The sequence below is a fragment of the Equus quagga genome, chromosome 20, assembly GCF_021613505.1.
Source record: "Equus quagga isolate Etosha38 chromosome 20, UCLA_HA_Equagga_1.0, whole genome shotgun sequence".
NCBI lineage: Eukaryota > Metazoa > Chordata > Mammalia > Perissodactyla > Equidae > Equus > Equus quagga.
This window is the reverse complement of record NC_060286.1, coordinates 25,398,723-25,426,081: the sequence shown is the minus strand read 5'-3', so window position 1 is coordinate 25,426,081 and position 27,359 is coordinate 25,398,723.

Genomic DNA, 27,359 nt, shown 5'->3' with positions numbered 1-27,359 from the left:
AGAGATGACGCAAACTATCCCATAATGCACAGGACAGTCCTCACAACAGAGTTATCAGCCCTCAAGTGTCAGAAGAATAAAAGTTGAGATATCCTGCATTAATTAAGCCAGTTTACTCCCTCCTCTCAATACAGACGGATTAGTCTATACAAGAAGTTACCCAAATAGTCTTGGCATAAACCAATTTTGTTTGTTCATCTCCTTTCTTTTAGCCTGATTTGTGTTACTTCTTTCTCCTCGATATAGCAGGGTTTAAGGTTTCCAATGCCATAAAGAACACATTCCTTTGACTTGTTTTCTTTTAACTTTAGAGAGATCAATGACAGAGCAGAGTGAGAATCTGATTTTAGGGCCACTGGATGAAATACCAGATATAACCCAATTCCACACACTTCATTGTTTTCTTTCTACAGCTGAAGATGTTTGCCTCCATGGGAGGCTATGTAACACATACTCAATTATTCTCCCTTCACTTCATTAAGACTTAATATTTTTTGTTCACTTTATTAAAAATAAAAGATTCATTATAGAACATTTAGAAATCATTATTTAGCAAAGGGAAGAAAATTACAGCCATTCATAATCCCAACAGACCGAGAAAAACTATTAACTCTGCAATGGATGTTTCCAGATCTTTTTATATACATATATCGGTACATAAATGAGACCCTATCTACCTATTATTTATAAGCAGCCCTTTCCCCCTACTTAGTAATCACACTTTTACATCAATAATTATCCGTCTATCTTTCAAGAGTCCAGAGGCCTCCCACCTTGTAAAGGGAAAAATGACTTGTCACATTTCTAAATGACAGAGTAACACACAGATTTGCTGTTTTGAGAATACCTCCCTAAAACCCTTAGGAATTTTCCCTACACTTTAGCAAGCAAGGTTCCTATATTTCTGGCAGTGTCTTCTATTGCCTTGGAAATTACATAATCTATTCCTTTATGCCCCTCAAACACACTCAAGCACACATGCACTCAAACATATACACATTATCTCTAGATAGAAAAAGATTTCATGTTTTATATTCAATACAATTCCCAGTGAAACCTGTGAGAAGACACGCTTTAAAAGAGGAAAACAAAGCTCCAAATAGAGAAAGAAGCTTCCAGTTTACTACTCGTTTAAAGAGTAAGTTGAGAGCTGTTACAAGAGCCAGATTTGAAGAGGAGCTGCCTTGCCTGGAGAAACAGGAGGTTAGGAATATAATTGGCACTTATCATACTGAAATACTTCTTAAAATCATAAGGTTGAAAATCTGTAATTTTGTGAATTAGCATCATGTTTGAAAAATATTTTGCATGAACTCACCAGAGGATGATCATTGCATCAGAGAACTTCAGCTTGTCTACTGGGCCATGATGCCCAAGGAGAAGCACAAGTTTACCTTCTTTGGCCTGCACTAAGGGGCTACGCCTATGTGTTCAGACAGTAAGAAGAGAGGATTTGGGTGAGGTCCTACTGAAAGTTTTTCTGAATGTGCTGTCTTAGTGAAGATAAGTAAGAATTGGGGGGGCCTGCCCGCTGGCATAGCAGTTAAGTTCGCACGTTCTGCTTCTCAGTGGCCCAGGGTTCGCGGGTTTGGATCCCGGGTGCGGACATGGCACTGCTTGGCACGCCATGCTGTGGTAGGCGTCCCATATATAAAGCAGAGGAAGATGGGCACGGATGTGAGCTCAGGGCCAGGCTTCCTCAGCAAAAAGAGGAGGATTGGCAGTAGTTAGCTCAGGGCTAATCTTCCTCAAAAGAAAAAAGAAGAAAGAATTGGGTTTCAAGATAGGAGAGCATTGGCTTGAATATAGACTACTAGCAAAGATTTAAAGGCATGATTAAATCATTTTCTTTCTTATTTTGAAAGATATTAACATCTATTTCCCCAAAGCCTGTGACTGGACCAGAGATTAGTCATGAGGAACAAGCACTGGCTTGTGAATCATGGGTTCCCTTTCTGAGGTGAATAATGCCATGGACTTCTCTGGAATACAATCTCTTCTATATCAGAGTAATGCTCTAGTCTACTAATCCTGAATGAAGAGGCATGGGTTCATATACAAAAGTAATAACAGTACAAGAAATATTAAAGATGGTAGGTTGAACAAAACCAATTTGTACTTAAGCTACAGGGAAAAATCGGTGCTTCAATAGAAAACTACGCCTTGTCTCTAACATACCCTTCAATGTATCTGATTCTATGGAAGCTCTTTTTACAATTCTAAATTGTAGATAACTGATATCAGTGGAAAATAATTGTTGTATATAGACATGAAAATAAATCCCATTTGGTGGAAGGACAACCCCTCTCTGTCCCCATGGAAAAACTAATTTTGACACTCGGGCTGGTAAGGATTAATTCAGGAGGCCTGAGTCGCTCAAACCCTGTACATTCCAAACAAAGGCCAGTCTTCAGGACAGGCTCTTGGTCAGTTTCAGAGAGAAAACCTCTAAGCCCTTAGAATATACTGCCTGATAAGAATATTTCGAATGCCTTTTTTATGTTTTGGGCCACTCTGTACCAGTTTGCCCAGGTAAGTTTTTCCTAACAATGTGATTTACGGTGAAAACCATTTTTGCTCTGGGGGTGGGCTGGAGTCTGAGTAGCTGAGGTCAGTCATGTGGGCACTGTATGTTTACATGACTGATCCCCAATAAAAATCCGCAGACAACACTCAGGTGAGCTTCCTTTCACACATCAGCAACAGGAGAATGAAGTACATACCTGTGTGGCTCCACTGGGAAGAGACACCTGGAAGCTTACGCCTGGTTTCCCCTGGACTTCCCTCTCTGTGCCCTTCACCTTGCTGATTTTAATCTGGGTCCTTCTGCTACAATAATCCATAACCGCGAGAATAACATCTTCTGAGTCCTTTGAGTCCTCTAGCTAATCACTGAGCCTGAGGGTGGTCTTGGGGACCCCCAATGTACCTCCATTTGCATATCCTTTTCAATTTTCCATATCTATAAACATCTCTCTTCTTTGGATTTTCCTTTGAACCAGTTATAATATCCTGATTCCCTCATTAATGTGTGACTTAAATAAAATCTTTAACACACATTCATTTTAGGTCTGTAAGTTATGATTTTACCTTTTAAAAAAAAATTTAGTTAAAGCAATGCTTCTTCAATATTGGGAGCCTCTTCTAGGATAGATAAATCCAAACTAATATCTTTCTCCCTTACAACTTTGCTACTGGTTTGTATGTTAAATCAAAGCAAGTCTAAGACTCAATTCCTCCATGTACCATAGACGCACTTATTAGTAAGTGGAAATAAAGGGGAGTTACACCATGTGTTTAGTAGCTCAGCTCTCCTGACTAGCAGGCTCATGAGAGGCTCTCAGGATGCAGACTCATTGAGACTCTGGTGGCAGATCCAGTCAGCCTTTCGTAAGCACGAGTGACAGGGTTCTCCATGAAGTAGAGATTCACAGTACTCCAAAAGCCGCACTGTTATTCCACCATCAAGTTTGCTAAATTCTTCTAGCTCATTCGTGCAATTGCCATGGGAGATATACAGACTTCTTAAGCAACCACTCGTGTTTAACACCTTTATTTCAATGATGGAAAGTTATTTCTAACACCCCTTATGCTAATAATAAACAATCTCTCTTGTGTAAATTTCCACGTAAGAGTGCTAAGTTACCACCTCTGAAGGTGTTGATTTCTGTTTGGGGTGCTTCATATGATATGCTGTTTAACCACCTCTGAAGTGTGGATTCCTGAATAGGGTACTATAAATGCCAGCTTACCCTAGGGTGTAAATTAGATTTAACTTGCATATATAAACATATATCGCACTGTTAAAATCCAAATAGTCTTAAAATAAATTCCACACAGGCAATAAAATAACAGTGTTAGGAAGAACACCACAGAAACTCAGAGCAACCATTATCATCTTTCTTTTCATCTTCCTTTAGGTATGCTTTTTTTACCTTATTTCTTAAATAGTCACTTATCAAAAGTCTTTTGGGCATCTACTATATATGAACAGCATTGTGTTAGGTAATTGAGTGATTTAAAGATGATTAAGTCTTGGTCGCTCAAACAGAATGGGAAGAAAATAAACTTTTAACCAATTGTCCTACCATGTGATAGTAGCTTTATAAATAGTATCTTTATTTTTCACAATGACCTTGAAAGGTTGGTACTATCATCACTATTGTGATAAAAGAAGAAACTGAAGTTCAGAAAGGTAACATACCTTGCCACACAAAGTAGTGAAACCGAAATTATGACCAGAATGAATCCCTCTATAAGCCCTGCTCTTTCCCCTAGAGCACAGTAAGGATCCCCCTTTCCTCCCCAAAATGACCTTGGATTAACACAACTGCATAAACATCAGTTCCTAGGTGTTTTCACTCCATAATGATATTAACATTCAATGAGTAACTATATATGACAGCCACTGTGTTAACTATTGTACATGCCTTATCTCATTTTCTCAAAAATTCCGAAGCTTTGACAGGCTAATATACAAATTTAGGAAGATAAGTTGCTTGATTAGGCAGAAAATAAATGATAAAGTGAGATCTGAACTTAACTTCTTTCATTTTCACATGCTTTCTATATCCTACTGTCTAGCTGATGTCAGTAATGCAAAAAAATAAAAATGACAATTAGACATGAAGACAGAGTAAAGGAAGGAGAGATTACTGGGCTCTGGATTGATCTAAATTAAATTCATGAAGAATGTTAGGTTTTGTTTGTACATTAAACAATGTTGAAGACTTATGCATATAAAAAGGAGAAGGAAAAGTATTACAGTCTCAGAGTATTCGGAAAATAGCGAATTGATAAGCATGAATGGAACGAAGCTTTTAAAGGGAGAAATACATGCAAATGCATCTGGAAATACTTATTTCAACAAATATCATTGAGTAGCACCCATTGTTCCAGGTACTGGAGATACAGCAATGGATAAAAACACCAGTCCTCTCAACATGCTCACAACCTAGAAATGCCCATGTAAGTGGTGAGGAAAGGATGGACTACCCAATAAATGTGCTGGGACAAATGGTTGCCCATATGGGGTAAATACTAAATCAAATCTCTACCTCACACGGTGCATAGAATACATTTCAGGCAGATTAAGAATCTAAATGATAAAGTAAAATTTAGAAAATGAAGTAATGTTATTTTAATATCCTGTTACAGAATATTTTCATGATTTGGGGATGAGAAGAATTTATGAAACCATTCACAGAAATCTCGAGACAAAAAAATATTGACAAAAACTTATGAAAATAAATCTTTTATATGCTGAAACAGAAATAAAATGAAGACGCCACAATGTGTGGACGTATCCGCAAGATGAGCTCATGAATTGCGGTCATAAATCAAACAAACTCACGTGAACTATCGAAACTCAAATTTTAAAGCCTCATAAGTGTTATCTGGCCCAAGAAAATAAAATAAAAAAGCACATTTAGACAACCAGAAGGGCCTAGAACTAGAATATACAACTATCTATTGGGGTCTTTGGGGAGAAGAAGAAGAAGGAGAGAAAAAAAAGAAGATTGGCAACAGATGTTAGCTCAGGTGCCAATCTTTGAAAAAAGTAAAAGCACATTTAGAAGGCTTTTATCATTAAGAAAAAATACACTTACATATCTTAGGATCCCATTATTTCTAACAACTTTAGTGTTAAATGGAAACAGATTAGCATATGTCTTGAATGCCAAATAATTTTTAAAGAACGTGCTCAATCTATGTACAAGTTGTAGATTTCTGTGTATGGACAGAAAGTCAGGTAATATGAACAATAAGACCAACATCTTCAAGTTGTTGGGTGGGACATAGTCACTAAAAACAGAGCTCAGTATGATTCAGGGCAGGGCAAAGAAGCATGCTGGTTCTCTGCTGCTCCTAATCTGCTGCCCAAATACAATCTGGGAGAAAGTAACCTCAGTTTACCAGTATGGTGTCTTTCTTCTTTAGTGGATAGACCGTCTCCATTGGGATGGAGTTTATCATCTTTTTTTTTTTGAGGAAGATTATCCCTGAGCTAACATCTGCTGCCAATCCTCCTCTTTTGGCTGAGGAAGACTGGCCCTGAGCTAACATCTGTGCCCATCTTCCTCTACTTTTTATATGTGAGATACCTGCCACGCATAGTTTGACAAGCAGCCTGAAGGTCCGCACCCGGGATCCAAATCAGTGAACCCGGGGCTGCCAAAGGTGAACGAACGAACTTAACTCCTGGGCCACTGGGCCGGCCCCTCTCTTTTTTAAATACATAAACATCTTTTAACTCTTGGGAGATATAGAATTAGGGGAATGAGTCAAAACCACAATATTAATATGGAATCTGTATATATTTTAATTTGTATATTTCTCAAGTTTAAGAGACTTTATCCTATAAATGATAGTCTTGCTACTCTAATTTAAAATGCATATTTGAATTTAGACTTAGGATTTTAAGTTGATAATCTACTTAGTTTAAGCATATTTTTAGAACAAACAGAACTTTAGTTTCGCCATATTATAAATTTAGTCTACTATATGCATATGAGTTATTTTTAAGCAAACTCTTTTAGATAGTTTTAGATTTACCAAAAGTTATATAGTACAGAGAATTAATTCCCATGTGACATACATACAGTTTCCCATATTGTTAACCTTTTACATTAATCTGGTACATTTGTCAAAACAAATGAACCAGTATTGATACATTATTATTAACTAAAGTCCACAGTTTATTCATATTTCACTAGTTAGTACTAACATCTCTTTCACGTTCCAGGATCCCATCCAGGAATTACATTTAGTCATCATGTCCCCTTAGACTGTGAGGGTTTCTCAGGTTTTTCTTGTTTTTGACAACCTTAACAGTTTTGAGCAGTATTGGTCAGTATTCTATAGAGTGTCTCTCAATTGGGAGGTATCTGATGTTTTTCTCACAGTTAGACCAGGAGTATGGGTTTTGGGGAGTAAGACCACAGAGGTCAAGTGCCATTCTCATCATATCACACCATCAAAATGACTTATCTTTGTTGATGTTAACCTTGATCACCTGGCTGAGGTAGTATTTGTCAGGTTTCTTCAATCTACTCTCTCCACGGGCGCCTTCTCTCCCTCCCTCCCCCCACTCCCCTTTTCCAAAAGGTACTCTTTGGATGGAAGTCATTATATGTAGCCCACACTAAAGGATTGGGGAATGATGTCCCACCTCCTTGATGGGGAAATATCTATATAAATCATTTGAAATTTTTCAACATGGGAGAGTTGTCTATTCTCCTCATTTACATATGTATTTGATCATTTATTTATATCAGTATATAATCATGAATATTGATTTTCTGCTTTGGGTTATAATCCAATGCTACTTTATTTTGTTGCACAAATGGTTCATTAGGAGCTCTTTCAGTTAGATCCTGTGACTCTTTGACAGCCATTCACTTGTGTGTGCATGTGCACAAGTGTATATATATATATATATTTTTTTTTTTTTTTTGAGGAAGATTAGCCTTGAGCTACCTACTGCCAATCCTCCTCTTTTCGATCAGGAAAACTGGCTCTGAGCTAACATCCGTGCCCATCTTCCTCTACTTTATACATGGGATGCCTACCACAGCATGGTTTTTGCCAAGCAGTGCCATGTCCGCACCCAGGATCCGAACCAGCGAATCCCAGGCCGCCAAGAGGAGGAACGTGCAAACTTAACTGCTGTGCCATCGGGCCGGCCCCACAAGTGTATATTTTTAATAAGCATGTCTTTACTTTCTGGCCCTAAGATAGTCTCCAGGCTCATTTTGTATATGTCAAACCCAGCCCTAGAGTCAGCCTTTAATCCAAGGACTCGTGGTTCCTTTCGTCAGAGAATTAATTGTATTAGAAACAAAGCCATTTAATGTGCTTGTTGCTACTGGGGCATAAGAGTTATGTAAGTATTTAGAAGTATTTTGTTTCTTAATTCAAGCAACTACTTAACAGAGTCATATTTAAAATTATAGTAAACGTTTAATTTATAAATGCATTTCGAAACATTTGAAAAAGTTTAACTTAGTTGTAAATAGGACTAAATATTATTCAAAAGCTCCTTAAAGTGGTTAAGAATTACTGGACATAAATACATTGATAAAATTTTTACACTATCCTTAAAGCCCAAGAAGGAACTCAGTTTTTTAACTTCTATGAAATTACCTACTATTAAAACCAAAAAATAATACTTCAAAAGAGCTTGTGTACTTAAAAGCCCAAAACACTCCAAAACATAATACACATAACTGACAGTCCCTATCTGAAACACTCCTAAATCTGCTACATATTGATTTAAAAATAAAAAACACTGATAGAGGAATGAGCAATGGGTAAGTACACGTAATTCACAGAAGGAGAAATCTGAATGCCCAATGAATATGTGAAAATGTGTTTACCCTCGCTAGTATATTAGTTTCCTGTAGCTGCTTTTAACATTTACTATGAACTTAGTGGCTTAAAATAATACAGATTTCTTACCTTTACAGCTCGGTAGAAGGAAGCCTGACAGGGTTCTAACTGGGCCAAGATCAAGGTGGAGGCTCTCTGTACTTTTTCCAGCTTTTAGAGGCCACCTGCTTCCTTGATTGATCTCCTTCCACCATCTTCAAAGCCAGCAATGTCAGGGCAGGAGCTCCCCGACAGCGCCGGCACTCTAGTTCTCTTCTTCTGCCTCCTTCTACTTTTAAGAATGCTTGTGATTAAATTGAATCCACCTGGATAATCCAAGCTAATCTCCTTATCTCAATGTCAGCTGATAACAACAGTAATTTCAGCAGCCAACCTTCATTCCTCTGGGCCACACAATTTAATGTATTCACAGATTCAGTTAATTAGGCCTTGGACATCTGGAGAGGGGGGTCCATATTCTGCTTGCCATAATTGGTAATCACGGGAATTAAATTTAAACAAGGCTCAAGTACTCTCATAAACTGCCAAAAGGAGTGCCAGTTGTTTTAATATCTGCGAGTTTTATCTTGTAATTTACAGATACAATCATATTTCTAGATAAACTCAAGCAAGTGGATACAAGGTGTCTATTATCATTCTTTTGGATGGCAAAATTTTTAAAACCAGCTAATTTTTCCTCAAGAAAAGAATGGGTATGGCCCGGCGAGTGGTGTAGTGGTTAAGTTGGCGCATTCTGCTTCAGTGGCCCAGGGTTCTCAGGTTGGGATCCTGGACGTGGACCTAACACGGCTCATCAAGCCATGCTGTGGCTGCAACCCACATGGAGGAACTAGAAGGACTTACAACTAGGATATACAGCTATGCACTGGGGCTTTGGGAGGAAACAAAGTGGAACATCGACAACAGATGTTAGCTCAGGACCAAGCTTCCTCACCAAAAGAAAAAAAACAAGAAAAGAATGGGTAAATTGGGGTGTAATCATATAGCATTATATTATATAATAGTTAAAATGCATAAAGCAGATCTACATGCACACATCAACATGGATACATGCGATAAACACAGTATAAATTAGTAACACCTGCAGAAAATTATGTGATTTATGTGACTGCTTAAGGACACAAGCACATATATATGTACAGTTTACTACATAATATGTGGGGCCTTTTAAGGAAAAGAATACAAAATTACAAGGTAAAACTGATAATTTAGTCAAACAAATGAACATTACTTAGATTGAAAAAAGAAATCACAACTAATTAACTAAAGTCACTTTTTCCTGGGATCCCCATAGGCACTTTATCATAAATGCTTCCTAATTGCAGCCAGGCTTTCCCTCCGCATAGATCACTCTCCAAAGCATTCAGAGAGCCAAGTTTGTGAGGAGGGAGACCCTGGCACTTCACTTCATTGACTTCAAGAAATGTCCACCTTTATACTTACGCATGATGTGAAATCATAAACACGTGGATGTCAATTGAAGCTGTAACATTTTCTTCCTTTAAAATAAATAATTTATTTTCATTTTATAATGAATGAATGAATAGGTAAACAAATAAAACAAATACTCAACAACCAAACGTGAGGGAAACAACCACATGCTTCCCTCACTGCAGACCTAGCATCTTAAATGCAACAGTTTTACCTCCTATTCACTATCTTTCTAACAAAGCCATCTCTCCTTCCTGACTGGTCTTTTTGTTTTTTGTTTTTTTTTTAGTGAGGAAGATTGGCCCTCAGTTAACATCTGTACCAATCTTCCTCTATTTTGCATGTGGGATGCCACCATAACATGGCTTGATGAGTGGTGTATACATCCATGCCCAGGACTTGAACCAGTGAACCCTGGGGCACCAAAGCGGAGTGCATGAACTTAACCACTATGCCACTGGGTGGCCCCCTGACGGTTCTGTCTTTATTGACACTACTTCTCCCCAGGCCCTAGATTATTGTTCTACCTTCCTAACTACTCTAGCTGCTCCATCCTTGCGTCCAGCTTCTATTCTGGGCAGAGCAGCCCAAATCTTTTATAATGTAGGTCATATTGTATCACTTTTGTTTGTCCAAAGGCTTCACATTTCGCTTTAAATAAACTCCAAAGTTTTTACAGTAGCCTTGTTGCTGCTCCAAGTGTTCACAATTCAAGCATTTGGTACTTGAAGCCTTCCCTAGACAGCTGTGTGGCTCACTCCTTCACATGCCTGGGCCTCACATAAAATGTCAATTATGAGAGAAGCCTCTCCAGACCAAACCACATTATTCAGAACGGCTCTGCACCACCTCCATCTTCCAGCCCCCTCCCTCTTCTTTGTTTTTCTTATTGTTACTTATCACCACCCAATGTATATTTAGTCACTGATTATCTGTCTCTCCCACAAGAATATAAGCTACAGGGACTCCTTATCCACTGAAGTAGCCCAGTTCACACAAAGAGCACTCTAAATAGTGGTTGCATGTGAACCTGATACGGGCTCAACACAAGATTGACATAAGGGAACCCATACTGTAGAAAAGAAACCATATTGTAACTCTGAATGCCCACTGATTAACTAGCCCAGACACGCTCTGTAGATTTTGTGGCCCGTCTCAGCTGCTTTAAGACAGTAACTTTGTTCTTTTGAGTTCTTTAGGAATGTGATGACCCCCAGGCAGAGATATAGGGTGTTGCTCCATTCTGTGATGCATATCCAGTAAAACAAAGGACTATCAGGAACTGGAACCAGATGTCTGTCCCCACCCAGAGATCAGATGGAGGCCCCACTCAGAGACCAGCCCATATTTAACTGGTCTGTAGTCTTTGTTCTGTAAGATCGCTCCTTCAGCCATTAGTCAGCCATCTTCCCTCTTGCTAGCAGGCTGTAATAAAGAAACCCTTTTCTCTCCTACCACGGTGTCTCCGGACTACTGGCGTGTCTTGCGGTGAGCAGAGGACCACCCTTGGGCAGTAATTTTAAGTGAATAAGTGACTAACCTAACTTGTGTAAGTGTTTTAAAATTGTTCAAAGGGGAGGGCTCTGAGGAAACAGAGCATTTCCAGATATGCGAGGAAAAGGAAAAAGGAAAGGAGAATTGCAAATCATATGCCTACAAGGGAGAGATGAAGACAAAGAGAAAATCACTGAGTAAAATCAGCAAGAGACACTCTTGGATGATGAGGGGACAAGGAAACAAGGGTAGCTTGGTTTCTCTGGGGTATCAAGTTTGCATGAAGTCTTAAAATGCTTTCAAAGTAGGCTAGAAATAGATTGTCCAGCATCTTAAGTATCAAGATAAGAAATGTGTATTTATCCAGTTGTTAAAGGTTGATGCTGAAGATTTCTTAAAAAGACAATCATATGATCAGAGACATGCTTCAGACGAATTAATATACAGATGAGCGAAAGATGAATTCGATAGTGATGCCATGAGAATCAAAGAGTGCATTGGGAGTTATTTAAGGTGGGAAGTCGTAAGGGCTTGATTTATCTGTAACTATGAAGGGAGACTCAGCAGAGAAGAGCATACAAAATTAGTCACTTTAACTGTGTGTGTTTAAAATTGCCTTGGAAGCTTTTTAACAACTCCAAGCCTGGACCACACCCTGAGTCAAAGTAGAGCATCTGTATAGGACCCAGGTATGAGGATTTTTAAAAAGTTCCCCAGTTGATTCTAATATGCATCCAGGGCTGAGAACCATAACAAATAATCAGAGGAATTAAGTTGGGTCAGCAATTCTCAAAAGTCCTGGTCTCAGAATTAACTGGGGTTTTGTTAGAAATGCAAACCAATTTTGAGTTTGTTAGAATTAGAACCCACCCAGAGCTACTGAATCAGAAAACCCAGAGGTGGGGCCCAGCAATCTCTTTCTTAATAAGCCCTCCAGGGGATTCTGATGGACACTGAAGTTTGAGAACCACTGGCCTAGGGTTGCCAGATTTAGCAAATAAAATTACAGTATGTCCCGTGGTACATACTCATGCTAAAATATCATTTGTGGCTTATCTGATATGCAAATTTGTTGGGCATCTTGTGTTTTATCTGCCAATCTTAAATCAAAGGGATAGAATGGCAATGCAGTAAAGTTGATCTTTTTAAGCTCAAGTGCTTGGGGAAAAAAATGGCATCATCAACTGATAAAAGGAGAAGAGTTAATCAAGCTGGCTTTGTTGAGACAATTATGGATATGGTTGTGAACACCTGGGAATTAAGTTGTCTGGGGAAATCCAGGTGAAGGTGTCACATAGACTATATTGGAAATAAGCAGATATAAGTATCAGTATAAATACTATAATTAAGGATATGAATATCATAGGAAAAGGTGATAAAACCCTGAACTTTGGGGAAGATACCAAGTTTCTTTCTTTCTTTCTTTTTTTGCTGAGGAAGATTTGCCTGAGCTAACATCTGTTGCCAATCTTCCTCTTTTTGCTTGACGAAGATTGTTCCTGAGCTGACATCTGTGCCAATCTTCCTCTATTTTGTATATGGGATGCCACTACAGTATGGCTTGCTGAGCAGCCTTTAGGACAGTGCCTGTGATCCGAACCTGTGAACTCCAGGCTGCCTAAGCAGAGCACGCAAACTTAACCACTATGCCACCAGGCCAGGCCCCAGATATCAATTTTAATCAGAGAAGAGAGAGATGAGCAAGCCAATGAGATGAGGAAAGCTTCTTAATGTATTTACCACCGTTTTTTTGTGATCATTATATTGTAGAATATTAACTGTTCAATATATGCAAAAGGTGCTGATAAGCTCTTTGAAGGCAGGGACCACAGACATTATACTTAAAAACAATTTTAATCATAAATCCTAGCACATTAATATACACACGGGTTAGTCAATTAACTTTCAATTAACCTTTTTCGAGTGAAGAACTGCATTACTAGCTTGAAATGAAATGAGAAAGAAAGCTGTTTGTGTCACTGAGATACATTTTGGAATGAAAATGCACTTGGTAACATACAATAACTTAGTGTTAGACTCAGAGATGGGAACAACACAGCAGCAAGTAGTATTGTTTCATTGTTTTCAAAAAAATTGTGGGGAGAATGATGGTTAATGGTATGCTTTCTATTTAGTTTGCATGAAGTAACTAAAATAGCTTAACAAACAATGACACAGAATATTAGAATGGAGACCGGGCCAGAAAACACATGAGAAAATTATAAAACTTCCAAGCTGGGAAAACAATGATATATAAAAGGTGCTGAGTGCTTTATTTCCTGAATATCCTTATGTTTTAATGGATAATAAAGATATTTCTTCCTACAGGAATCAATGTATTTGGTGGAATGCTTTTTACTTGAAAATGCAGATATTGTACTTCTATCAACTTGGCCTCAACTGGCCTTGTGGTACGTTCTGGTACCTTTAGAAAAGGAACTGCTTGTTGAAATCTCTTCACCTCAATGGAAGAATTTATTGCTCCAATAAAATGAAAGACCCCCAATGTTCACTGACTCCACTTTACTGAAGAAAGAGAAAAGTAAAGCTTAGGGATTTTTCTGTATTATATGACTAGGTCATTGTAGCAAATGTGGGCAGATGTGGCAAATAGCTGAAGATACTGAAGGAACTTCAGCCTAAAGAGAAAAAGAAGGGATGGATATTTGGGTTGTTGAAATAAAAAATGGACCTCATTTGGGAAGGTGCAAGCGAGAAGTACCTTGAGTCAGTTTTAGTCTGTGGGATCTTAGCTGGACATTTCTACTGCTCCAGGAAATCCCTTATTGAAACTGCCTCTTTGGGAAGTATGTTAGTGTCCTATTGCTGCTGAAACAAATACCACAACCTTAGTGGCTTAAAACAACCCAAATTTATTATCTTACAGTCCTGGAGGTCAGAAGTCCAAAATGGGCTTTACTGGGCTAAAATCAACGTGTTGGCCAGAGTGTGTTCCTTCTTGAAGCTCTAGAGGAGAATCCATTCCCTTGGCTTTTCTAGTTTCTAGAGGCTGCCTACATTCCTTGGCTCATGCCCCTTCCTCCATCTTCAAAGTCAACAATGGCCAATATTGTCTTTCTCACATCAAGTCACTAAGCCTCTGACGCTCCTGCCTCCCTCTTTCACATGTGAAGACCCTTATGATTACATTGGGCTAACCTAGATAGCCGAAAATAATCTCCTAACCTCAAGATCCTGAACTTAATCACACCTGCCAAGTCCCTTTTGTCATGTAAGATAAAATAGTCACAGGTCCCTTGGATTAGGGTGTGGACATCTTTGGGGGCCATTATTGTGCCTACCATAGAGAAGCAATATCTTTTTGAATTTTTATTTGAATGTATATATTCCACAGATTCATAAGAGGTGGAACATTGTGAGACTTTCCCGGTATGCATGATCATTTTAAAGTGTGTCTGTGTTCTTTCTGCTTTGTGTCTCATCAGCAGTAATAAAGATGGCCATTAGGATTTAGGCAGTGATATTTTTTCTTACTCAAAGGGCAAGAGAGAAGCTATTTCAATTCTTTTATAGATCTCAAGGCTATTGAAAAGTCACTAAGACTAAGACCTTATTATATCCATAAAATATATTTCACATAAAGATGCACAGAAGAGATGCGTGGTGGAAAGGGTGATATTTTACCCATTACCATTTTTAGCTATCATCACTCTCCATGACAAAAGGGGGAAAAGTCTCAGAGAAGCAGAACTACAAGAAAAGAGACAAGATGAAACCACCCACGTTGTTGAAAGGAGATGGAGCACTGGTGAAATTATTGAAACATCATCAACACGGAAAGAAGGTCTGAGAACAATAACTAAACTTGACAGGAGGTATAGTCTATAATAGCATGAGTCCAATAAGGAAATAGGGTAATAGGACTGCAGATGATGCTTGGGGGGAGGGAGAAAGAAAGTTAGTGGTACTGAAACAGTGGAGGGAAATTTGCGAATGGGTCACTTAAAATAGAATACCAAGTACAGCTCCAGGCACTTGGCAGTTGATAATTTAATAGATGAAATAACCAATGATGATGGTCTTTTGATCGGTGGCAGTGTCCAGTCTCTCGACTTGCAGAGTGTATCCAAACACTCAGGTGAGAATCAGGAGATGTGATAATAAAAGGAACACACATAATGAGAGAAGATGGGACTATGAAGGGGAAAGAAACTCAGCATAGAGGGCAATATCCATATTATTAATCTGGGACCGTAGAAAATAGAATTGGCACAAAAGAAATGCAATTACAACATGCTTTTCATGTTGTATGACATGCAACATGTCATACGTATAACATCATAAAAGGAAATTAAAGCAGGCAAATCAGTACTTCAAGTGTCAACCTGGCAGTGGTGGCTCAGATCTTCACACAGAGGGCTCTGTTTTTGAAGTAGTCTCCGTTAAAATGCTTATTATACATTATTCTGCAGGATCAGAGTGGGTTGGGAAAGGTAGACCAAAGGTAGAATGAAAAAATGTGACATAATAAGAAACATTATCTGACAAAAAACAGAAACAAAACTTTGTTTTGTCTTATATAAAAGGCCCATGAGCAGCAGGGGAAAGTGAAATAAGGGAAAAAAATGTTTTTGTTCTCTACAAAATTGAGGGAACTTGAACAAGATTTTGTCTCAGAAGCTATGTTAGTGTAATAATATAATGTGCTCAGTCTTCAATTCCACAAAAGCCAATTGAGAAGAAAATGCATTTATCACAGTTAGAATCCACAGCAGTGTGCAGCAGAAAGGAAACCCTGGAAGATGAAGCCAATGACCTGAGTTCTGGCCTGTCACTGTAACTAACAATCTTCGTGTTTGCATCGCAAACTTGTTGGGTTTTTCATTTTGGTGTGTTTGGTTCTTTGGATCGCTACATTTTTAATTCTGCAATAAATATTTCTACGCATGCTCAACAAAACAAAAATTCAAGTAAAACAAAAGTCTTTAAAACATTTTTAAAACTGCCAGAATACCTGATCATGATATAATTTTACTTGCTATTACATTCATTTTTATCATACTTCATAAAATATTTTTGCATCAATATTTTGTAATAACAGCAGTTCAGCTGCTTATCTTATAGTTTCACGACCATAAGAACCACATAAGGACCCAGCAACAGGTCAAAATAATTCAAGATCATAAAGCCCTGGTTTTCATGGCAGTTGTCTTGTCTCCTAACAGCATGGGTTGCCCTCTTTCTCCAGGAGCAAAGATTGTGTTTTGACATGCCTTCATCACCCACACCTGGTGGGAGCTGCAGCAGCTCTAGAACCCAGACCTGACCTGGCTGTATGCACAGATGCTCTGAGCACCCCAGTAGCAGCCAGAAGAAGCCACAAGTATGGAGGACTAATAGGCCCTTGGAGAGGACTTTACCTAATAAGAGAAAGGAGCTGGGAAAGACTGAGAAGATACATCAGTTGTCTCTCCTCTTCATAAAGGACTGCTCCCAGACACAGTAGTTTCACCAGCCTGTGCGATCAAGCAGTCACTAGTATTATTTTGGGGGTTTTTTTTGAAAAGTGTGGCAAGTTTAATAGCATACTACCTTGAATTTGCTTTCTGTCTCTCCTACTTCTCCCTTTTTCCTTTACCCTTACTTCCCTGGTATTATATCCTCAATAAATCATTAGCACATAAGTTTTGGCTTAGACTCTTATTTCTAGAGAATTCAAACTGAGACATAGAATTATACTACCATTATAAAAGTATACGAGTAGTTTTCCATTTTTTATTTGCTCTGGAACAGTTTGCCTATAATAGAAACAGCTTATCTACAATTTATTTTTTTTAGGAAACACTGTAATTGGTCTTTTTGGTTTTAAACTTCTCAATTCAATTTTGGGCAATTTATATTTTTCTAGAAAATTGTCCTGAGAATTTCTATAAGCAACTAATTATCTGTTAAATACACTCCTTTTGATTAATATCTAGGACAAAGAAAACAAGAACTAATATTTATCTAGTTTTCATCATGAGTCATTATATCAAGTGGGACAAGTCAACTAACCAATCTGGATTTCAATTCATTCATCTGTAAAGTGAGAAATTTGGACTAGAACATTGTTCTTTTCCTCCTGGCTCCAAAATCATTGATGCCATGATGTTGGTTCCATGTTATGAGAGAAATAATATTAGAGATCTGGACTTTTTATGCCAATGTTTAACCATCTTGTGACCTGGAGAAAGTTAATTCATTTGTCAGATGCTTAATTTTCTCAAAAGAAAGAGTAAAATTGAAACAGATTCAGTGATTAACAGCCAGAAGAGACATTGCATTCCTAAGGGACATATATCCGAATCCTCACCATCAGATTCTGATAATATTCGTGATGTGGCAACACTCTCCCATTAGAATCACTACCATAGGGGAACACTGTGACCATTGGAAGTCTTATTGGAGATGTGTTTTTACAAAGAAGAGTGTTTGGAAACCATTATTTATTAATAATAATCAGGAGGGAGAGGAGGAATAGGTAGAAAGGAAGAAGAAACTATTATTAATAATAAGAAATATTTATTATTAAGGTTGGCTCATAGTATTAACTTATTTAATTCAAAAATAACCCCCATGATATAGATACTACATGAGGTGAGCTTTGTAAGATCCTTTCATGTTTTATAATTCTAACAACTCAAATTTCACGAAATAGAAGAATAAGAGCAAGCTTCCAAACCAAACTGGAAACAAATTATTGAATATATATATATATATATATACACACACACACATTCTTTATCAACATTAAAAGGAGGCAGTAGTGTTAATCACATATTAAAGTTTTCAGTCAAATACAGTACAGATTGTATTTGGAGAAAAGGCTTGGAAAAAAAGTCATCAAGATTGGAGAGAGGGCTAGCCCTATGGCACAGCGGTTAAGTTCGCACGTTCCACTTCTCGGCCCTGAGCTAACATCCATGCCCATCTTCCTCTACTTTATACATGGGATGCCTATCACAGCATGACTTTTTGCTAAGCGGTGCCATGTCCACACCCGGGATCCGAACCGGCCAACCCCAGGTCAGTCTTCCTCAGCAAAAAGAGGAGGATTCGCAGTAGTTAGCTCAGGGCTAATCTTCCTCAAAAAAAAAAAAAAATGAGTGGAGAAAAAAAGACCAAAGAGATGAAAGTTACCAGAAAGATTTTTTTAAAATAAAAATAAAGGCATTTAAAGGAGACAAAGAAGGAATATTCCATTGTAAAAGGTTTAATGCTGAGAAAAGAAATATCTGTGTAAACCTGTAGGCACAATATGAAAGAAGACAGAAAGAAGCAAAACTAAACTGTCAAAAATACAACAGGGAATTGACAAGACCGTAATGGAGAGAGGTCTTTGCCAAATTATCTATGCCTTTATATAGCAAGTTTTAGAAAACAAATGCATCGATGATATGAGTAATATAGCTTCAAACCAAGTCCATCAAGCTGCTGAAAACTAAACATAAAAAGCAAATTTAAAAGTAGTTAGAGAAAAAGACTCATGTAGGAAATGTAATGGGCCAGGGATGAAGTTTGAAGTGTAAAGCAGTACAACATTGACTCTAAATAGACAGTAATTTTAGAACACACATTGTTAGTAGAGTTTATCAACCTCAGCAGAATTGACAGTTTGGGTGGGTTAATTCTTTGTTGCAGGGGTCTCTCCAATGCATTGTTGGATTCTTAGCATCATCCCCAGCCTCTACAGCTAAATGCCAGTAGCAGCTTTGCCCCCACCAATTTGTAACAACCAAAAATGTCTCCAGACATTGCCAAATGTCTCCTGGGGGGCAAAATCATCTCTGATTGAGACCACTGCCCTGGAGCAATTATTAACAAAATAACAGGAAGTATAGAACTCCATAGACAAATAATATGAACTATTAAAAAACCTCCAACATCCTTTGTTCCAACAAAGTCTGGAAAGAAGCCACAGGTGGTCAAAAACCAAAAGAAAATATTGATAACAAGTAGCAAGATGCTATATTTAAACTAAAACATCAATAATTACACTAAACATAAGTAAAATAACATGCCAATTAAAAGTCAGAAATTGTCAGAATCGTATTAATAAAAATCGAGACCTAGATCCATGCTTTCTACATGAAATGTACTATAACTATAAAAACCCAGATAATTTGAAAATAAGAGAATGGGAGAAGATACCCCCATGCAAACAGTCAGTATAGAAAAACTGGAGTGGTTATATTAATATCAAATAAAGTAGACTTCAAGATAGAGAACAACAAGATAAACATCTAAAATGATAAAAGGGATAATAAACTAAATATGTATTCACCTAATAAGACAAAACTCTGCGATGACAGAGATCATGAACCTATAACACAAAATTCATCAACTGTAAACTCTGCAATGACCATTTCTACTTTAATCACTATCATATCCTCACATACTGCCTTGCACATAGTAAATAGCCATCAATATGTATTGTTAATTTTTAATGTATCATAATTGATTTAACATTCTCCTTCAGATTTAAGTTGTTTCCAATTTTGAATAGATTTGCTTTAAATGACTGCAGAGCTCCTGGGATATCTTTCCTCAAATCTTTGATGTTGATAAACAGGTCTATTCCACTAACTTTTGTGATGATATTAATATATTATATTGGTCATGAAGCCTGTACTGCTTACTTTGGTGACCATCTTTTGAAGAAAAGAAACCATGAAGTTCTTCTCAGTTCTTTTGGATCGCTCAGCTGCACTTTATTTTTTTCTTTATGTTTCCTTAACTTTCAATTGTGCAAGATAGAAATATTCCCAAGAAGGTTACATATAAGCTAACAAAATAGAATTCTATCTTCCTTTAATATACTAAATAAGAAGGCATTAAGAAAGCTGGAAAGAGCTTTTCATTCCCCACATATATAAATAAAAATATAAATGAATAAATAAGAAACAGGGAGAATTAGACATAAGATTGCTTTGTCTATATTACCATGACATCCCAATAATGGTAAGAGTACATTATGGCCCTCAGTAGAGCACAGAGAAAAAACATTAAAAAATCCAAATTTCTTTTGGTTTGCAAACTTGGGAGTTCCCCAGGTGAAATTTGAAACTGGCCCCCATACAGGGAGGGCAAGGAGAGACAGAAGAGGCAGACCACTCCAGATTAGTAGGTGGCAGGTTTAATAAGCAAGGGAACTTACATACAAGACTTGTCTTGGGTGGCTGCAAAATGAGTTGATCTCCACATCCACCTACTAGAATCTTAAAAATTTAATAGAGGCTTTAATTGGGTTCAGTCACATATACCATCCAGATGGTTTCAACAACACAAGGCTGCATGCTTGAAAATAATTCCCACTGTGGGAAAGGTGGGCAGAGCATACATCCCAAGGACCGGGGAGGGGGTGAGGAGCCTCTGATTGCCCTCGTCCAGCTCATGGGTCAGCTGGTGATGACGTCCTCTCAATGGCCTCCTCCAACAGTTTCAGTCCACCTCTGCCATTATTAATTTTGGAATTTTGATAAGTTTCCTGAACGTCACTAATTTTGCATTTTCTATTTTAAAAATTGGCAGAATAACTTACCCCTGAGGTCTATTGTGAGAACCAAATGAGTTCCTGGGTGTGAATTTTCATCTAACTATAAAGTATGGGGTTTATGGGGTTTATTTTATTTTCATTAAAAGATCAGAAAGACATAGAGAATCTATATAATTTAGGATTAAAACCCAACTAAGAAAGGCTCAGAAAAATGAGTTTTCTTGTGGTGTGGGCCGTCGCTGTCCAGTGTTGTTTCAGTAGCTCTGTGATGCCATGTAAGACTAAAACTCTTTCTCTATACTCTGTCATCCTCCCCAGCCTGACTTCCAGTCTCATGCTTGTAAGGGAAGGCTTCAAAATAGCTGTCTCAGCCCCCAAAACTCACATCACTGTTCAAGGCAGGGAAAAAGGGAAAAGGGACCTTGCCAGCCATCTCTGACCCTTCTATCAGGAAGGCAAAAGCCTTGCCAGTAACCCCATTAGCAGATACTGGTTGAAGTCTCACTGATCACAAAAGAGTCACACATCCATCTCTAGATGCATCTGCTGGGAAAGTGGGGAAGATCAAGGATCATCTAGTGTCTGCACCTGGGCACATTTCCAGCTCATTCAAAAGGGAGATTCTGTTAGCAAAGACGAAGCGGGAGTGGCTTGGGGGAGGCAACAGCAACAGGTCTGCCACAGCATCTCCAAGGTGAGAAAACATCTCTCTCTTCAGGCCCTTACCCACTCTTGCAACCAAACTTTCCCATTTGTTATAAAAAAAAAGAAAAAAATTAAACTAGGATAAATTTTGAGCTTCAGCTCAGACAGCTCTTTCCACATCATTCCTTTCTATCATCAGGACAACTTGCAAAACCTGGATATTATTTAGGATGTTCACATTTTGAATCAATTGGTCTTCCAGTACCAAATGGATTTACTACTTTATGGTTTGATAAAGTGGATCTTTTTTATGGGAGAGGTTCTAACGTAATATTTAGGTAAGAAGTAGAATAAAACACATGATATAAAATCAGGTAAACCATATATAGCAATGCCATCTTGTAACATTTCTGAAAATGTTTTCAGAATAATGCTAAGATAAATTTTATTACAATTAGAAACAAAGAAAGGTTTACACTGTGCTACAAGAGGCCTTGAGGACATCCTTACATCCAGCCACAGCCACCCCACTTCCATATCTTAATCTGGCTCAGACTGAGCAGTCTTTTATTGAGTACTTACTGCATCCCGGGTTTTGAGCCAATATATGCTATCAGTTTACCTCTCACAACCTCAAAAACATGGAAAACTACAAAATTCTTCCAATTTTATGCAGAAGAAAACATTTTAAAAGTGAAGTCATATAGTAAACTAAAATGATGCAGGCTCATTAAGCCGAGGAGTCTAAAGAAAGATTTCTTGGACTCTCAAGGTCTGGCAGTAGCGCTCTTTTATTCAGAGAATAGCATGGAGTAGCATGGGGACAGGACCCATGGGCAGTGAAGAGCTGCAGACATGGGAACAGGACCCATGGGCAGTAAAGAGCTACCAGCATAGAGACAGGACCCATGGGTAGTGAAGAGCTGCCAGCATAGGGACAAGACCCATGGGCAGTAAGAGCTGCAATGGGTTGAGGGTTAGGGCTAAACTTCTAAGGCATTGGCATGTGAGTTATTTCTTTACAAGACAAAGGAAAGATCAGGTAAAAAAGTCATTAAAATGGTATCAGTGTAGGTGGGGTCTGGTTATTGGCTGGTCCTAAAACTTTGGACAAAAATGAGATCAGATTGATCGTGTCAGGATGTGCTATACTTCCTGGAGGGGAAGATGATATAGATAGGTATGTAGAGCAGGACGCCTTGGGCTTTTCTCCCTGGGGCACCCTTGATCCTCATCATAAAAGTTCATGTAATTTTATCAATAAAAGTTATAAAGCCAAGGAGCGTTCCTACCCACATCTTCTTGAATCTAAATGTTATTTCCTTGCTACAACGTATTCACATGAGGCAGAGCATAGGTGAGATATATAGTTCTATATTCCCCAAGCTTTTAACTTTAATATTTTCTTAAATACCTCATGAAGGTTTCTATTTACAAAAATGCCATTTTACATAAAGTTAATGCATGCAAAGAGGTTTAAATATCTTTTAAGTAAGAAAACTGGGGAAATTATAATAGCAATGCTTGTGACTATTAACACTTACTTACCAAGACTGATATTTTTATCTACAGAATTCATTATCTCACAAACCAAAGATGACAGAAACCTTGAGGAATATTTTGACATTACTAGGAATTTTGTGAAACCTTAAGAAATATTCTCAAGCCTCAGTAGCGATGCTTGTGTTGTGAGAATTGCATTTTGCAAGTGAGTTTAAGCGAATATTTTATCTATGAAGGCTGATCAATAGCTAGATTTCTAAAAGCCAGTATAAAATTCCAAAGATTAAATACCTCCAAAACAGCTACAACTTCATTTTGCAAACCCCTTTTGCTCATAGACTAAAAGCTCTGAACAATAACAATACATTTTCAAACATGACAAGCACAATAAAATCCATCTTTAATAAAGGCAAAAGTAAGCAAAACTGGTTTCAAATATGACTCAAAGGTGACTTGCATAGCTAGTGAAAGGTGAAAAAGCGTATTTGATACAAAAATCCAAGACAGGATATACTGCAAACAGCTTGTATTGGAGACTGCCCAATTTAGCCAATTTGACCTTGCCATATCTCTTAATGGCCAAGTCTGGAAATTTCCACTCGTGTATCTCCTCCAGTTCACCCCATTTTGACTGTGGCAGAACAGATGCAGAGTAGAGTGTATGAGATGCATCTATGAGACATTTATATGTTGAAGGAGACTTTGAAGTGGGAGACTGTGAAGGAAGATGCAATCTGGAGATGGAAGTAATTAAAAAATAATGATGCTTTTCACTGAAAACCATAGAGAGAAATAAAATGGTTTAAGAGCTTTCACTTTTTAACTAAGGGGATGTTTGCAAACTAGAGAGCTGCTAAAATATTTACATCTTTAAGTGCATGTAGACAGATTTTCTCTTTTTGCTACTGTCCCCAGAGAAGAAAATATTCTGGAAGCATACTAATACACCTGATTTCACTTTCTAAAGACTACCCTTGAAAATAACTCTGGAGGAGGAGTGGGGTGGCACGAGATGGTCAAAGTCATCCCTTGTCTGCTCATAATGCATCAAAAAGAGACTTGGTGTGGCCCTCGACATAGAAAGATTTCTTTGCTACTGTTTATCCCATCAGTGTCATCAGAAAGTAATACCTCATAAGTAAAGCCAACTTGCCATGCTTTGGCACTAAAAATATTACTGGGCCCTGTAAGCCTCTTTAAATGGCAAATGTATGTTGCCTCTTAAAATGAGCTTGAGATGATCTAACTGTTCAAGACATTTAACCAATAATATTTAGTACCAGCTACTTTAAGTAGAATTACTAATAAAACTCTATCTTATAGCAATATATCATGTATGAACTATATTTGTGTGTATCTTACTTTTATATTCATACCCTTAAAAGAAAGATATTCGCTTTCTTCTTTATAAGAAGAGCTGTAAGGTCAGGATTCTGTCTCACTTCTCTAGAAAACTGATTCTATGTCCATGAGTGACAGATGAACAATCCTGTCAGCTGAGTGACAGGTCCAGAAAATAGAATTTGATCTGTGTAGGATTTTCAGACAGAGCTATCCTCATCCTGACCCTTTTGCACGTTAAAACTGAGTCTTTTCGTTAAAGCTGCCTGTAGACAAGTACAGAGATTTTAAGCTTTGCCACTCTTCTGCCTCATGTGACATATTCAGAAAAGATAGGAATCATTGTTTTGTATAGGAATTGTTGTTTTGTATTTACTAACATCATTCTGTAAATACCAAGACATCATCTATTAATGTCATATTTCAAAGGCATCAGCAAAGCATGACTCCACATTCTGCCTCATAAATTATCCACTTGTCTCTTCTATTCGCCAGACGTTCTCTAATGACCTACCTGATGATCTTCCAATAGGTAATAGTGTACCAAAAAATGCTAAAGAAGAACTTTCTAATCATGACCAACTTCCTTTAACCTTGAGTGAACATCCTCAAAAGCCCGTGGATGCAATTAGGTCTCGCGTAGGTCTTGATGGTATCTATCATCCAAATTGCATTTGGACATTCTTCTTTCTCTGGCAGTTTCCGTACTCATCTTAAACTCTCTATAGTGAGAACTCCTTTATTTTCCTGCAATCTCTTTGTATCTGCTTCTTTTTTTCTCCTGTGGAAGTACTCCTTACAAATCTCCAGATCCTTAAATTTTTCCTTTCATACAATTATTTCCAGACTCCAATGATAACACAACTGATAAATCTTGCCATGCATTTAAAACTGTGTTTATAGTATAATAAATAAAACAAAATTGCTTTGGCAGAAGTCTTTGCTGGATGCTTTTGTGTACCAGTAATCTCATCTCTTCGATTTGCATGTGAACAGCCTCAGGTGTCTCAATATTCAGGTTCATCCAGTGTAGGAAAACTATGAATTGTTTAGCGCACATCTTTTTTGGTTATCTGATTTTGGCTTTTCACTGCCTTTGAGATGTTTTACAACTCTATAAATTGTAGATAATGGACAGCAATGCAAAATAATCCTTCTCTATAGAAATGCAAATAAATCCTGTCTGGGGGAAGTTCAATTGACTTCCTTTTTTCTCCTTGTGGAAAAAGCCAGTATTCTATTTGTAAATTTATTTCAACATTGCCTTACTTCATATAAATTTGTGCATCTTTGACTTTTTGAATATCTATTAGATACTCTCATTAATAATGAGTTAAATAAAATCTTCAACTTGTGCTCATTTTACATCTATATGAGACTAAAGATTGTACCTTTTAAAAAAAATATTCCTTTGGGGCTGGCTGGGTGTGTAGTGGTTAAGTTTGCGCTCTCCACTTCAGTGGCCTGGGATTTGCAGGTTCAGATCCCAGATGCAGACCTAACACTGCTTGTCAAGCCATGCTTTGGCAGCATCCCACATAAAGTAGAGGAAGATTGACGCAGATGTTAGCTCAGCGACAATCTTCCTCACACACAAACACAAAATTCTTTTAACACTAGTATTCACAGTCCAATCAACACTGTGCAACTTGAAGCCATAAACTATGGAGAGATGAAGGGGAGGACACATCTAAAATGTGTTACATTTGGTCTATGCATATGAAAACGGCTGAAAAATCCCTTTTAAATTTTTATATATAATTTACAAAGTGTTCAAAAGTGCCAATAATTCAAGATGCTGTCAATTGAAGTTAAAATGGAAAAGGTTGAAACATTAAAACAATCAAGACAAACTGTTTAATTCTGTCTCCATTCTCTTTTCTTCCTTTTTATATTCCTTGACCTACAAGAATTTAAAAAGATAAAAAGGGGCTGGCCTGGTGGCGCAGTGGTTAAGTTCGCACATTCCGCTTCTCAGCGGCTCGGGGTTCGCCAGTTCGGAGGATCCCGGGTGTGGACATGGCACTGCTCGGAACACCATGCTGTGGTAGGCGTCCCACATATAAAGTAGACGAAGATGGGCACGGATGTTAGCTCAGGGCCAGGCTTCCTCAGCAAAAGAGGAGGACTGGCAGTAGTTAGCTCAGGGCTAATCTTCCTCAAAAAAAAAAGGAAGTAAAAAGATAAAAAAATGGCCAAAGAACCTTCTCTTCTGACTGTACTTAGAAAGAAATGCTAGATATAGGAATTTCACGGAGTCTATCGCTTTTCGAGGAAGAATATTTCATTCAGTTTTGCCAACTCTGTGCTGAGTCTAAGCTGAAAGTGATGCACGCAGTTCCGTCCTGGGATCTTGGGCACAAGAGCACATGGAAGGCAGCATGGCAGGGGTCAGGGTCTCCAGCTTCAGACAGCGTGAGTTCAGATTCTGGCTCCACAATTTACTAAACAAGTGAGTCTCGTCAAGTCATGTAACTCCTCTGAGCTTCAAGTAGCTCGTGTATAAAACTATGACAGTAATAATAATATTGCTTTATAGATTTACCTGAGGTTTAAATGAGAAAATACCCAAAAAGCACCGAGAACAGGGCCTGTCATGTGGTAGTCACTCAATAAACACTGTAATAATTATTATTCCTTGTTTCGTATGCTACCAGAGTCACTTTAATTTGTACCTAAACACCAAGACTGGCAATTAGATTCAAGAATTACCTAATGTAAAAAATGTCCCATGATGTACCTGCAAGGAAAGTATAGAAGGAAGATCTGTTTTGCAAATATAAAATCAAGAAATAAGGCATCCAAGACAAAAAAAATATAAAACTAAATAAAATACTCTGTTTTACAAACTAAATGTCAGGTGAAAATGTAAATTGACCATTATAGTAGACTTCTGTGGCAACTATTCTTGTAATTAAAGGGTTCTCGCCTAAACAGTATACCTTATTTGTGTGAATTCAGGAAATCAGGCTAAATATAACTTCCTCTTCTCTAACTTTTTATTCAAAAATAATGTGTCCCCTCCATTGGATTTAATCTCCATTGCATTTAAAAAGGA